The following is a 13,727-nucleotide window of genomic DNA, read 5'->3' on the forward strand; positions in this document are numbered from 1 at the left end:
AACAAAGTGGTGTATAAATTTTTATGTGATAACTCTATCGATCATATTATTTGTTATTATGTTATTTAAAATGTTGTAAATTTGTTAACAATAAATATTTAAGATCCTGCAAGTCAAAAAGTGACTTGGTAAAATGGTAACTACTTTTATGAAGTGTTAGTAAGTCACTCTTAAAAATTTTTTTGTTAAATAGTCTTATTAAGAAAATACTTAACTCATTTTCAAACAAAGGGGAATGTTTGAATATTTGATATTTATTTTAATAATAAGGTCAGAAGGTCTCAAATTCCTTGTAAATGAATAGGTATGTGATTGCTATGAATGTAAAATATTATGTATTTTTATACTTTTGAAGACTTTATTCTTCATTGCAATGAAAGCATATTAATTATTATTTAATGATTTAGTACGTATTTTGTAAACAATTGTTAAATACTATTTAAATTATTTCTACAAGTAAATAAAATAAATAATAGTATCAGTAAGAAAGTTTTTACATGTAGTCATGTAGAAATCAAACCACTATGATGCAATCATAAAAATGTAACAATTAATACAAAATTCAATTGTTAGATATTTATCAAAATTATTTTTTAAAAATATTTAATACTGTATTTGTTATACATTTTGAATGTTCAATAAAAAAAGGCGGCCCAAGTGGGTACAGCTGTAATCACTCATCTACTGTCAATATGCACTAATTTTTTCATGCAAGTTCTGATCTAAAAAGTTAAAAAATTTTGTAATTAAATAAAAAATTAGGGACTAGAAAATTTAAATTTAACAACACATTTTAGGTAAGTTTACTCGGCTATAAAATCTTATACAAAATTTTTTATAAATTTTAAGAACAAAATAATTAGTAAATATTCATGATTTTGATAAATTCCTGTCAATATTTGAGCTTAAAATGAATTTGCATATTTACAGTACTGGGTAATTAGATCTTCAATATACCTGATGAACTCAAATAAACTATGGTTAAGATGTAATAACCAGCCTTTGGATTTGATATTTTTTTTAAAAAATGTAATTGAATTTATAATGATACTAATAGAATTTTTAATTGTTTCTGTAAATAAAAGGTAAAAATTTAAGTATGATTTCAACAATAAGTAAAATGTAATAATTCTTACTAATGACAGTGTCACTAACATAACAATGAAATACTCTCACTGCAGTAAGACAAAAATAAAAAGAATATTGATTATTTTAAATATTAGGCATTTCTATAGTCGATACAGATTTTATAAAAGTACATTTAAAAAGTTTTACATATTTTGTATCACCTTTGTCTAAAAAAATATAATACATATGGTACTTAATGTTACTATACCTGATAATAGTAATAAGTATTATGATTTTTTAAATTAAAACATATTATGTACATATTAAAAATAAATAAATTAACTTATATTTGATTCCATTAAACAAAAAATAGAACAATTATAAATATGTACAATATTGTATATTAATATTCATTATATACATATATGTATAATATAATAATTATAAAAAAAATAAAAAATTATAATATGTTAAATTTAATGTCATATAAATTAAAATTGCATATATATTAAACATTTTGTATACAATTTTTAGATAAAATTTATAAGCTTTACAAATATCAGTCTCTCAGTTTTTCATAATATTTAAAAATTTAATTAATTATTTATTTAATTTATGTAATAAATATACCTATATTTTTTAAATATTTTAACCAAAAGTATGTATCATTATCGGATTATGCTGTTATACACTACATTATTAGCTGATTCTATTAAACAAAAAATGAACAATAATAAATATATACAGTAAAAGTATTGTAGGAATATTAATATTGATTAAATATATTAAAATAATAATAAAAATATTCAATACACCAAGTTTAACGTCATATCAATATCAATTAAAATGGTATAATATATTAAAAAGTTAACTAATCATTTAATTAATCTAAAAAATATATTTTTTAAATATAGTATCGAAAAGTATATGATATCATTGTAAGATTATGTTGCTATACACCATATTCTTTAGTAAATGTGATCGTGTAAGTTAGAAGTTGAAGCACCATTACTTACTAACATGGGCGCCCATAAGTAAAATTTTAGGGGGGGGGGGGTCAAAATAAAAAATTCTCAAATGTAAAGATAATAATTATATTATGGTAATATTTATTGAGTTACAAGTTTTTAATATTTTTTTTCCAGGGGGAGGGGCAAGTGCCCCCCTTGCCCCTCCCAATGGGCGCCCATGCCTACTATAACTGATATTGGTTTTGCACATTTTACAATTTGTTGGTTCTTTTGAAATTTTCGTTTTTGAAATATATTGTATTCATGGCAATTGTTTTTTATTTATTATATGACTAAATAAATCACTGAGAATGGGATCTTTCCAAAAAAAATCCTGATTTAAAGCTGTGTCGCCATCGTTTCTCTTTCCCGAGCCAGCATTAATAAATGGTCAATCAAATCACATCCCAAACTGCTAGAAATATGGTGTATAAAATATGTCTGTACCTGTAAATAAACATTTAGTTAATGTCTAAGACACAAAGTTTGAAAATTTCAATAAACTTACCTTTCTTGTATTTTGTTTTGGAAGTGTAATTTTTTTTTTACACATCGAGATTGACAATGTTAGGCCATACTTCTGGTATTATTGACCCACATAATAATGATATCAACATTAATTGACTTATTTTTTGAAGAACCATGCATAATAGGATATTGAGTAAAAAATGCAACCATAATGCAGCTTGTTTCCCACATCTACAGCAGAACTGTAATTAAGTCCACCAAGCAGTAACTCAGAAGGACAATACCATAGTGTTCCTACACTATAAGTGTAACTGCAATCATTAATAATAATAGATTAAATATATAGCAAGTATTTTAAAGATTTTGTAATTACTTATTTGGTTTATTTTTTGTTGGTATACTAAATGCATGAGATAGGCCAAAATTTGCTAATTTCAGAATTCCTGTTTTAGTAACTAATATATTTGAAGATTTTAAATCTTGATGTAAAATCTATTTAGATACATATCATTCGTTTAGTATTAATTATTACATCAATTTATATAATTCTCATGACGTGAAGAATATATTTACCTTCTTTATATGTAAACAACCAAAAGAGTCACAAAGTGTACTTTTTATTAAAGGAAAATAAAAGATATATGTTAGAAAACAATATTTAGTTTTGCTTTTTAATTTTACAAATAAGAAGTTGACTAATTAAATCAAATAATGAATTCCATCTTGTTAGACAAGGATAATTTAAAGAACAACCTAATAAACTTTTTATAATCTCTGCAGATTTTGGACCTAACCAGTCTTCAAATTAAAAACTTGTTATTGAGCAATTAGGAAAAAATGTATATAATTAAAACATAATTTTTGAATGTATCTAGTATTTTAATCATAAAAAGATACTAGATACAAATAAAAAAGTATTTAGATATCTAACAAGATGGAATTCATTATTTGATTTAATTAGTCAACTTCTTATTTGTAAAATTATAAAGCAAAACTAAATATTGTTTTCTAACATATATCTTTTATTTTCCTTTAATAAAAAGTACACTTTGTGACTCTTTTGGTTGTTTACATATAAAGAACATATAAAGAAGGTAAATATATTCTTCACGTCATGAGAATTATATATCATTATAAAAATTTCTTCTTTGGAATCCCTTTTCAAACATTTAAACTCCAAAAACATGATAACTTAAGAAGCTCATAATAAAATATGAGCTATTTTATTTACCATCCAGTAAGACTTATTTGCAAGAAATGCTATCTTAATTAAGATAATGTGTAGCAACAATGAGACTTTGAGTATGTAAATTATTTTTTTCCTAAATGTTTTTTTTTCTTTATAATTAATATTTTTTGTATATACAATTTTCTTAAACAATATGTATATAATAATATAACCAAGACTGGATAGTATCTCAGATAACAATTGTATCTTACATCTCTATCGAGATACATTATTTAAATGTATCTTATATTCAATATTGTATTAGGAGTCCATTGAGGACAAACATTGTGACACGAGATTTATATATATATTAAGATATAAATTATTTAGAATTTTAAAAAATATACATGTTTTTAATATTTTTGTCATTTTTTAAGTATACAGCAAAACCAAAGATATTTTTATTATTTTTAATGGGCTTTGATGGTACTTAAAAAAAAAAAAATTTAATTTATGATTTTGATTAATTACTTTAATAAAAATAATTTTAAAATAACTATCATATAATATCATAATTTTAAGGATAAAAATATTAATACTTAAAGGATTAAAATAATATCTTTCTTCAGTAAGATTTGTAACACATAACATATGAATAAATGTAGCTTTCACAACATGATGAGGACTAGTAATAATAGACAAATAAAACTCATCAGTTCCTTTATTTCAATTTTCAAGCCAATCCTGAATTTCCAACAATTTCATTTGAGCTAATTCTGGTTCATTCTTATGAAACAATTCATAAGAAATAATTAAGTTAATATCTAAGAATAACAATTAAAATTTATTATTTAATAAAACATTATTACTCGCATTATTATTATTATATAATCACAGAGCCAAATAAAGGTGGTCAAAAATATTTTATATAAAAAACTCTGTAGCCTATTGCCATGAATTATCACGTAATATTCTAAATGAACATTTTTCATATTCAATGATAGTGATTTTTTTAAGAAGTTCTCATGTAATTATTAATTTTTAAAAGAATAAAATAATAGCTTTCTGTTAGAATGCTTGTTGAATAAATTATTTAAAAATTCTATTTTCTTTTAATAATAAACAAGTCATAACAAAACTATTTTTTAAGTCCTTGTTTAAATCTTTTTTGATAGTTCAGGTAATACATTTTTTAGAAAAATTAGTTTCATAGATAGGTATTTTTATGTTTGTAACTGCTCGTGATAAATAAATAAGATTATGATTATACAATAGATAAGCTGATTTTAGAAGTTCAAATTTATACATACAAAACTATATAAGATGATAGTTAATTCGAACACAAAAGTATAATGTAGTTATATGTTTGGCATTTATAAGAGCTTAGTAGTTATCTGTTAAGGTATATTATCATAAATGAAAAATTATTAGCCAGTTAAAATTATAAATTACTCAATCATTAAAGTAAACTTATTTATTAATAAATAAGGAAAATCTTTTTAAAACAAAGAACTAAGTTAAAAGATTAGCAATTTATGTTATTATAAATATTTAATATTCTGTTTTGATACAACAAAAAAGTGACCAACAACAATATAAATTAATTTTTTTTCTAAATACAATAAAGTAAGTTAGCTATATTTATTATGATGTACCTATAATTTTTAACTATCTACAAAAACTAAGAAATTAAGAAATTAAATAGAAAATAGTTAATGATTGTAAATAAAGAAAACTCTAACATTAAAAAAAAAAAAATCCAATAACTTATTAATACAAATCATAGTGGTAGAAATTTTATCTATGATCCTGGTAAAATATTTGAATTATACGGAACTAATTCCACCAGTAGAAAAATTGTATAATGGCTGAAGGGTAATTCCTAATTTTTATACTAATTTAAATAAAATTAATAGTGAGTATACAAAAACTAATTTAAATGCTCAACAAGCTCTTCTATTTTTTCCATCAGAGGTTGAGAAAAAAAATTGTAAATTATAGTAAATCATTTTATTGATTTTAAAAATATATATTATTTAATTATTTAAATTAGGTACATATACATTATATTTATATCAATGAGCACACTTCTAAGTTCTAACTAAACAATTTTTTTTGATAATCGTAACAAAAATGAATGAGTAGATAAGGAAAAACAGTAAAATCAAAGATTGAATCAAAACTTATTGTACAGGTTACTTCCGCGATGAACGTGATTTAAAACATAGGTCTATGCCAGTGAAAATGTTCACTAGAGTCAATTGTATAAAAAACTAACAATTAATAGTAAATCATATTATTATTATTAAGTATAATATCCAGAATCATGTATGAACGACTACAGTACAAAATAATACATGTCATATCATAATATAAATTATAATTGTTATTGAGTAAGACACATTTTTGTAATCGAATTGGTGTGAACAGTTGAAATTATGAAACTTCACAATGATGAAGACAGCAAACAGCAAGACAACATTACAGCAGTCTGAGCTATGGTCTAAAAAAAATACTAAAATGTCTCTGTTGACAGATATAAATAAGGCCCGATGGTTCTAATGTTTTAGAAAATCTACTAACAGTATTAACCATCGGAGAGCTAAATACTAAAATAACATCCGCGGAAACGTTAATAGTAATAACGGCTTTGCTGACAAAATTACTTACTTTCGCTTTTGAGAATTTGTATTTTGTAAGCATCAGCCGCTGGCCGCCGATACACAGATTGATCATCAGTCAATGTATTACTTATATAAATAATACAATAAACTCTAAATTAAAAATTAAAAATATAGCAGTTATGATATGCGCTTTGACAATTTAAAAAATATGCTCAATACACTTAACGTTAAGAACTAATTATTAACTGATAAGTAAAATATATAAAAAGTATCTAACAGTCAAATGGCCGCATTACGGGCATATATCTATATACATATATATAGTATATATATATATGTTTGGACTACGAAAAATCGTAAAACAATATAGAAGCGAAACTCGATCAGCAGATTGCAGTATTGTTTCCTTATGGTCTGAAGACGTCGTCTGAACAAGGAAATGGTTCCGTTTCCGTACACCAACATGATGTTAGACCTAAGATTACAAATATTATGAAAATGGATTCAGACGATAGGGGCGTATTCTGCGCGGGGTTGGGTTGGTTACCGACTTAGGTTCGGCGGTTTAACGATCGGCGTTCACTATTCCATGACAATATTCTGTTTACATATCTCTCGAATTTGATGTACGTGTTCGATTTTATTATCTTCGTTCTGCCTACTCGCTATCGTCATTCGTCATCATACTATCATAGTCGAGATTCGCCGGGTCCTGTTCAACATACAATTAAACTTTTATTGTTTTAAACCACCGCCCGTTGTAAATCTATTCAATTTATGCTCATTGTTTTGGTAAATATAATTTATTTGTGATTAAAAATCTTATTCTAATAACGAAATTAACCGTGTTAAGCCCTGGTTTCCTACAACTACGCTTTCGTGATCACGCAAATTTTGCCACTGTACCGATCGCTGTGCGATCATGCAGTGGTCGCTACTGTGACAAAATTTACGTGATCACGGATGCGTGGTTGTAGGAAACCCGGGCTTTACAACTATTTGGAATAGTGGATATTAACCATTATAATTTTTTATTTTACAGAAATCAAAACCTGGATATGGACCACCGAATGTCTATTTGTGCTTTTTGGGCACTGTTATTTTTAGTTGGTCCGATCGTGTCTAAGGAAGGAACAAAATCTAAAGATGAACTTGGTACTGTTATTGGTATTGATTTAGGCACAACGTATTCATGGTAATTATAATTCATTAATTTGTTTACTTAGGTATGTAAGGTATGAATTAACTGTGGTATAAATCTAAAAACCGTCATAATCCTATAATTATATTCACATTTTATTGTTTGCTAATTCTCAAAAAAAAAACACTCAGCAGCGCCGGATTGGCAAGATATCGGTCTACCGAATTTTAGAATTTCTGACGTTTGATTACAGCTATAGCTGTAACCTACTGTACAATTTAAATAGGTTAAATCAATTTTATTTCTAATGTTTGTACTAATTTATTAAAAAAAAAAAAAAAAATATGAACTAACACTCAGAACCGACCCATATATTAAGCGACACACCGAGTTTTTTTCGGTAGCTCGCCAGACCAATCCGACCCTGACACTTTGTATATAGTTTATTCAGAATAAAAAACACAGTCGGCGGTCGACTACTGCGTATGGGCGGGGTTATTATATACAGTCAGCTTACAGATAGTGTCTTTGATAGGGATAGACAAATGGGTGTAATCTGACCACCGTCGACGAAAACAAGTCGCCACCGACTGTATTTCTTATTCTGAATAGACTATACACTACTTACAAACCATATGTTAGGTTAATTAATAAATAAAAGTATAATGAATAGTAGCTATGATTTAGTTACACATAATTAATTATCAATTTATTAATTACCATCTATAAAAAAATAATTATGTTTTTAAATGGATATCTCAGGTTAGGTTCCTATTTAAATGATTTTGAATACTTAACTTGGAATAAACCTGTGCCATCATTATAAATATTGTACAGGTGGTGCATTAGAGAAACATTAAATTAGATTATTTTTTTCTTTCATTAATTTCAGTAAGATTATTTTGATGGTCTAAGTTTATTTTCATGATACAAAATTAAAATTAAAAATATATTAGCTTTAATGTTTTTCAAATAATGCTTGTGTAATTAACCTAATTACACATAATAAGGTATTTTTGGAATTGAATATCATTAGAATTTTTAATATCTTCTTTATCAATTTTTTATTTATTCTTAGTTTTATTTAAGTATGCTACTTGAGTTTATTTTAATAATATTATTTTCTTTTATTAATTTTATGTATTGAACTTTTGTTTTCAAACTTCAACAAATATTTTTATTTATATTAATGTTAAACTTTTTAAATGCCAATATAAATCTTTGTAATTCAAACGTAACAATACAGTTATTGTTAATTTTTAGTGTTGGGGTGTATAAAAACGGACGAGTAGAAATAATAGCTAATGATCAAGGTAACAGAATAACACCATCGTATGTTGCATTCACTAAGGAAGGAGAACGTCTTATTGGGGATGCAGCTAAAAATCAGCTTACTACGAATCCTGAGAATACAGTATTTGATGCTAAGCGATTAATAGGTCGTGATTGGTCTGATGTCAATGTTCAACATGATGTTAAGTTCTTCCCCTTCAAGGTAAATTATCATATTTTTTTATATATTTTTAATAATTTTATATTCATACCTTTTATTTATATTTTTTTAGGTGGTTGAAAAAAATAATAAGCCTCACATTGAACTTGAAACTATTGAAGGTACAGTCAAAGTGTTTGGGCCTGAAGAAATTTCTGCTATGGTATTAGCTAAGATGAAGGAAACTGCTGAAGCATACTTAGGCAAAACTGTAACACATGCAGTCGTCACCGTACCCGCTTATTTCAATGATGGTCAACGTCAAGCTACTAAAGATGCAGGAGCTATTGCTGGTCTCACAGTCATGAGAATCATTAATGAGCCAACAGCTGCAGCAATAGCATATGGTTTAGATAAAAGAGATGGCGAAAAAAATGTTCTTGTATTTGATTTGGGTGGTGGTACCTTTGATGTATCATTGTTGACAATTGATAATGGTGTCTTTGAAGTAGTTTCAACAAATGGAGATACTCATTTAGGTGGAGAAGATTTTGATCAAAGAGTTATGGATCATTTTATTAAGTTGTATAAAAAAAGAAGGGTAAGGACATCAGAAAAGATAACCGTGCTGTTCAAAAGTTGAGACGTGAAGTAGAAAAGGCGAAACGTGGTCTTTCTGCCAGTCATCAAGTGCGCATAGAAATTGAAAGTTTCTTTGAAGGAGATGATTTCTCTGAGACTTTGACTCGTGCCAAATTTGAAGAACTTAACATGGATTTGTTTAGATCTACCATGAAACCTGTTCAAAAAGTAATGGAGGATGCTGATATGAATAAAAAGGATATTGATGAAATTGTGTTGGTTGGTGGTAGTACTAGAATTCCTAAAGTTCAACAGCTAGTCAAAGAGTATTTCAATGGAAAGGAACCATCACGTGGTATTAATCCAGATGAAGCTGTTGCTTACGGTGCTGCTGTTCAGGCTGGAATTTTATCAGGCGAACAAGATACAGATGCAATCATTCTATTAGATGTAAATCCTTTAACTATGGGTATTGAAACTGTTGGTGGAGTTATGACCAAATTGATTAAACGTAACACAGTTATTCCAACTAAGAAAAGTCAAATTTTCTCCACTGCTGCTGATAATCAAAACACTGTTACGATTCAAGTATTCGAAGGTGAACGACCGTTGACCAAAGATAATCATCTTTTAGGAAAATTCGATCTCACCGGAATACCCCCTGCACCTAGAGGAGTTCCACAAATTGAAGTAACATTTGAAATTGATGCTAATGGTATTCTGCTAGTTAGTGCAGAAGATAAGGGAACTGGTAACCTAGAAAAGATTGTGATTACCAATGATCAAAATAGATTAACACCAGAAGACATAGAACGTATGATCAAGGAAGCTGAGCAGTTTGCTGATGATGACAAAAAATTGAAGGAACGTGTTGAATTTAAAAATGATCTGGAATCTTATGCATACTCATTAAAGAATCAAATCAGTGATAATAAGCAATTAGGTGGAAAGGTAAGGATATATTTTTGTTTTAATCTTTTTAATTTATTTTAATTTATTATTTTTCTGTTTTTAGTTGTCAGACTCTGAAAAAACAAAAATGGAAGAAATTATTGATGCTAAGATTAAATGGTTGGATGAGAATCAAGATGCTGACTCAGAACAATTTAAAACACAAAAAGCAGAATTGGAGAGTGTTGTCAACCCAATCATATCAAAATTATATGCTAGTTCTGGTGGTGTTCCTTCTTCACCTGCTGGAGATGCTGAGAAAGATGAACTTTAAAAATGGAAATATTTATAAATTTATTTATTGTATATAAAACTGCTAAAGTTCTACTTCCTTTTGGATTATGTATGTTTAGCAGTTAAATTAAGAATTAGCTAATGTATTTTTTCCTATATATGTAATTTATTATTTTATAAAAGGTTTGAATTATTTGGTTTTTTGTACAATAAAAATTTAAATCCATTTGATAACACTCTGCCGTTATCCTGATTTACTAGAATAGAGTCCATACATTTGTAAACCTACATAGTACATATAGATTATTGCTCAGAGCACTTTGTTAAAACAGATTTCAATATTAATGGTCGGCTGAATAATAATGCTGTGTCTTCTGTATTTAACTGGTCTGATGTGAAGTTGAAATAAACTAGAAGTTTAGAAATTATTCTCGAGGAGGCTATTTTTTTATCACTATTACTTGTACTGGATATAATCTGCAAAATATAATCTTTCAAACTGTTCAAAAGTTGTTCAAAATTTCTTTTAATGTAGTAGTCATGATTTCTGATTTAGGCTCAAATTTGAAATTTCAAACACTTGCATAACAAGACATTTCCCCCTATACCCCTTACATTAATGTTGGAGACAAAGAAATTGTTTATATGTTTGATCCGACTCATTTATTGAAGGCAATTAGAAGTAACTTTTTCAATTAGTTTCAAATTTCAAAACAAAATAGCAAAAAAAATTCATCTTGAAAATTTTTATGATTCTGATAAAAGTAAGCAACTTTGATTGGCACCTAATTTAACCAATGTTCATTTAAACTCTAATAGTTTTCAAAAAATGAGAGTCAAATTTGGATGTCATGTTTTTAGTCATACAATGGTTGTAGGAATGACTATCCTAGTTTCTTGTAATGAATTGCTACATAATGCCTTCGATACAATTGATTTCATAGATTCCATGGATAAACAGTTTGTAATTCCCTCTCCGATTCTACCAAAGTTTCTAATCATGAGGGATTAAAACGTTATTCTTGCCATTTTCAAACTTTTCTTATCAGAAAGATTTTTTGAATTTAATATATAATTATTTTGAAAATTTAGAAATTTAAAAATTTGATGCTGAAAAAAATGAGTGGGTTAATATAGCTAGACACACATGGTTGGTTAATATGAATCGTTGGATTAAATCGTCTTTATTATCAAAATTCAATTAATAACAGCTATTCCAAATCCAAAATAGATCCAATATGTACTAATAGGTTAAATCAAGACAAATTAGAAATGTATTTTGGAACTGTAAGAATTTTAAATGGAAGTGATAAACTGATAACTAAATGATAATAACCGATAAATATTATTTTAAATAAAAGAACAACAAAAAATATAAGCAAAGTAAAAAACAATTATATTCTAAGATTTTTGAGATAATATCTGATTGCCTATAATATATTTCAAGATGGTATCTCATTGTCATCACTTCACCAGTCAAAATTATGAGCAACGTATATGAATAGTTGTTGTGAAGAAGAGGAGAAATAAAAAAATGGTAATAGGTAAGTGTTTTTTTATTGTTTTATTAATTTTTGTTAAATTATATTCTATCGCCGTTGTTGATTATAGTATGCCTGTAGTATATAATATACTCATATAATATTGATGTATGAGGACGCGGATGGCAATGGGTCTTATTACAATGCACTAAGTATGTTTAATTCCTGTATTTTTAGGGTTAACATTTTAATACCTTTATGTATTGTATTTATTATAGGATATGAGAGCACGAAGCAATATTGTAGTATACTCTTATTTACTGTAGGGAAGTTAGAGAACATAAGTAAATCATATTTTGTTGTAGGTAGTAAAGAGAAACAGCTGGGTAATTCCAGGAAAAATGAAAGCAAAAGCAGCAAACCACAAAACAAAGTAATAACCCATTGAGCAGCATCTACCAACAAGTATATAACTACATAAGTCATTAAATAAAACAATGAAACTCAATACAGTGGGTTACAGCATTGAGGCGATACACACAATATTACTTAATTTTTTTGATACATAACCTGTAAGAATAGCTCTGACCATTTTATAATATTATTTTATACATACTATGTCCAATTAAAATTTATGTAACACTAAAAAACTTATATCCTACTACAATTTAATAATGTGAAGATACACATGTCAATTTTTATTTCTCTAAAAAAAAACTTATTTTTCACTTTAAACTTTTGATAAAACAACCTTTAGAATTAGAATTTATGTTTAGTAATCATATAATTGTTTAACATATAATATGTACCTATTTATAAGACTTTTAAAAATTTAAAAACCTTATTTTTAATCATAATTATGTGTGTACTTATATTATTTCAATTTTTATTTTTATTTTTCTAATAAAATGTATTTTTTATTTTAAGCATTTGAAACTACAATCATTAGAATCAGAATTTAATGTTAACTTTAGATAATATTATTTATTACATAAAATGACTAAATATCAAATTTATTATTGATAGATAAATGTTAATTTGGTTGCCTATCAAGCACCTGATAAAGTATTCATCACAAAAAAATTGGTTTTTGAACTCGTATACACAAAAGATTCCACTTTTAAATTTTGATTAACAGAGCTAACTAAATGCAACTATGGTTTAGGTTTATATTATATATATATATATGTATTAATAATACACTATTTGTTTATATGCGCATCACTTAAAAATTCTACCCAGAGTTGACTCATTTTTTATGTTTATAATAGTCCTAATAACGTTTTTACAAAAAGAATAATTTGAAAAGTTACCTAAAAAATTAGAAAATTCATGGAAAAACTGAAAATGTTTTTTTCCCGATATTTTTGTATAAACTCAGGACCCCATGCACGTGGATTGACTGAAAATTGGCACATACTTAGAGTTCTGATGACAGCTTTATATTACAATAGTTTATAATATTTAATAATAAATATTTTTATAATTTGACTTTCTATATGTGATAATTGTATTTGAACCACTCTATTTATAAGTTTATATTTACGGCATAGGATGCATCCAAAATG

General features: G+C 26.4%; 1 long non-coding RNA gene and 1 pseudogene across 2 annotated transcripts; one reads left to right on the plus strand and one right to left on the minus strand.

Annotated features, from left to right (window-relative positions):
* Positions 1 to 1,742: 1,742 nt before the first annotated feature.
* LOC126552951 (uncharacterized) lies at positions 1,743 to 6,804 on the minus strand. 2 transcript variants are annotated; one of them, XR_007606413.1, is made up of 3 exons: positions 6,385 to 6,804; positions 2,587 to 2,857; positions 1,743 to 2,525 (listed from the first exon to the last, which is right to left on the minus strand). It is a non-coding gene; the product is annotated as an uncharacterized LOC126552951 (long non-coding RNA). The 2 variants fall into 2 exon arrangements; XR_007606412.1 differs by lacking the exon at positions 6,385 to 6,804 and adding an exon at positions 2,920 to 3,072.
* Positions 6,805 to 6,984: 180 nt separating this feature from the next.
* LOC126552950 (endoplasmic reticulum chaperone BiP-like) lies at positions 6,985 to 11,106 on the plus strand (annotated as a pseudogene).
* The last annotated feature ends 2,621 nt before the right edge of the window (positions 11,107 to 13,727 follow it).

The sequence above is a fragment of the Aphis gossypii genome, chromosome X (assembly GCF_020184175.1).
Source record: "Aphis gossypii isolate Hap1 chromosome X, ASM2018417v2, whole genome shotgun sequence".
In the NCBI taxonomy this organism is placed as follows: Eukaryota; Metazoa; Arthropoda; class Insecta; order Hemiptera; family Aphididae; genus Aphis; species Aphis gossypii.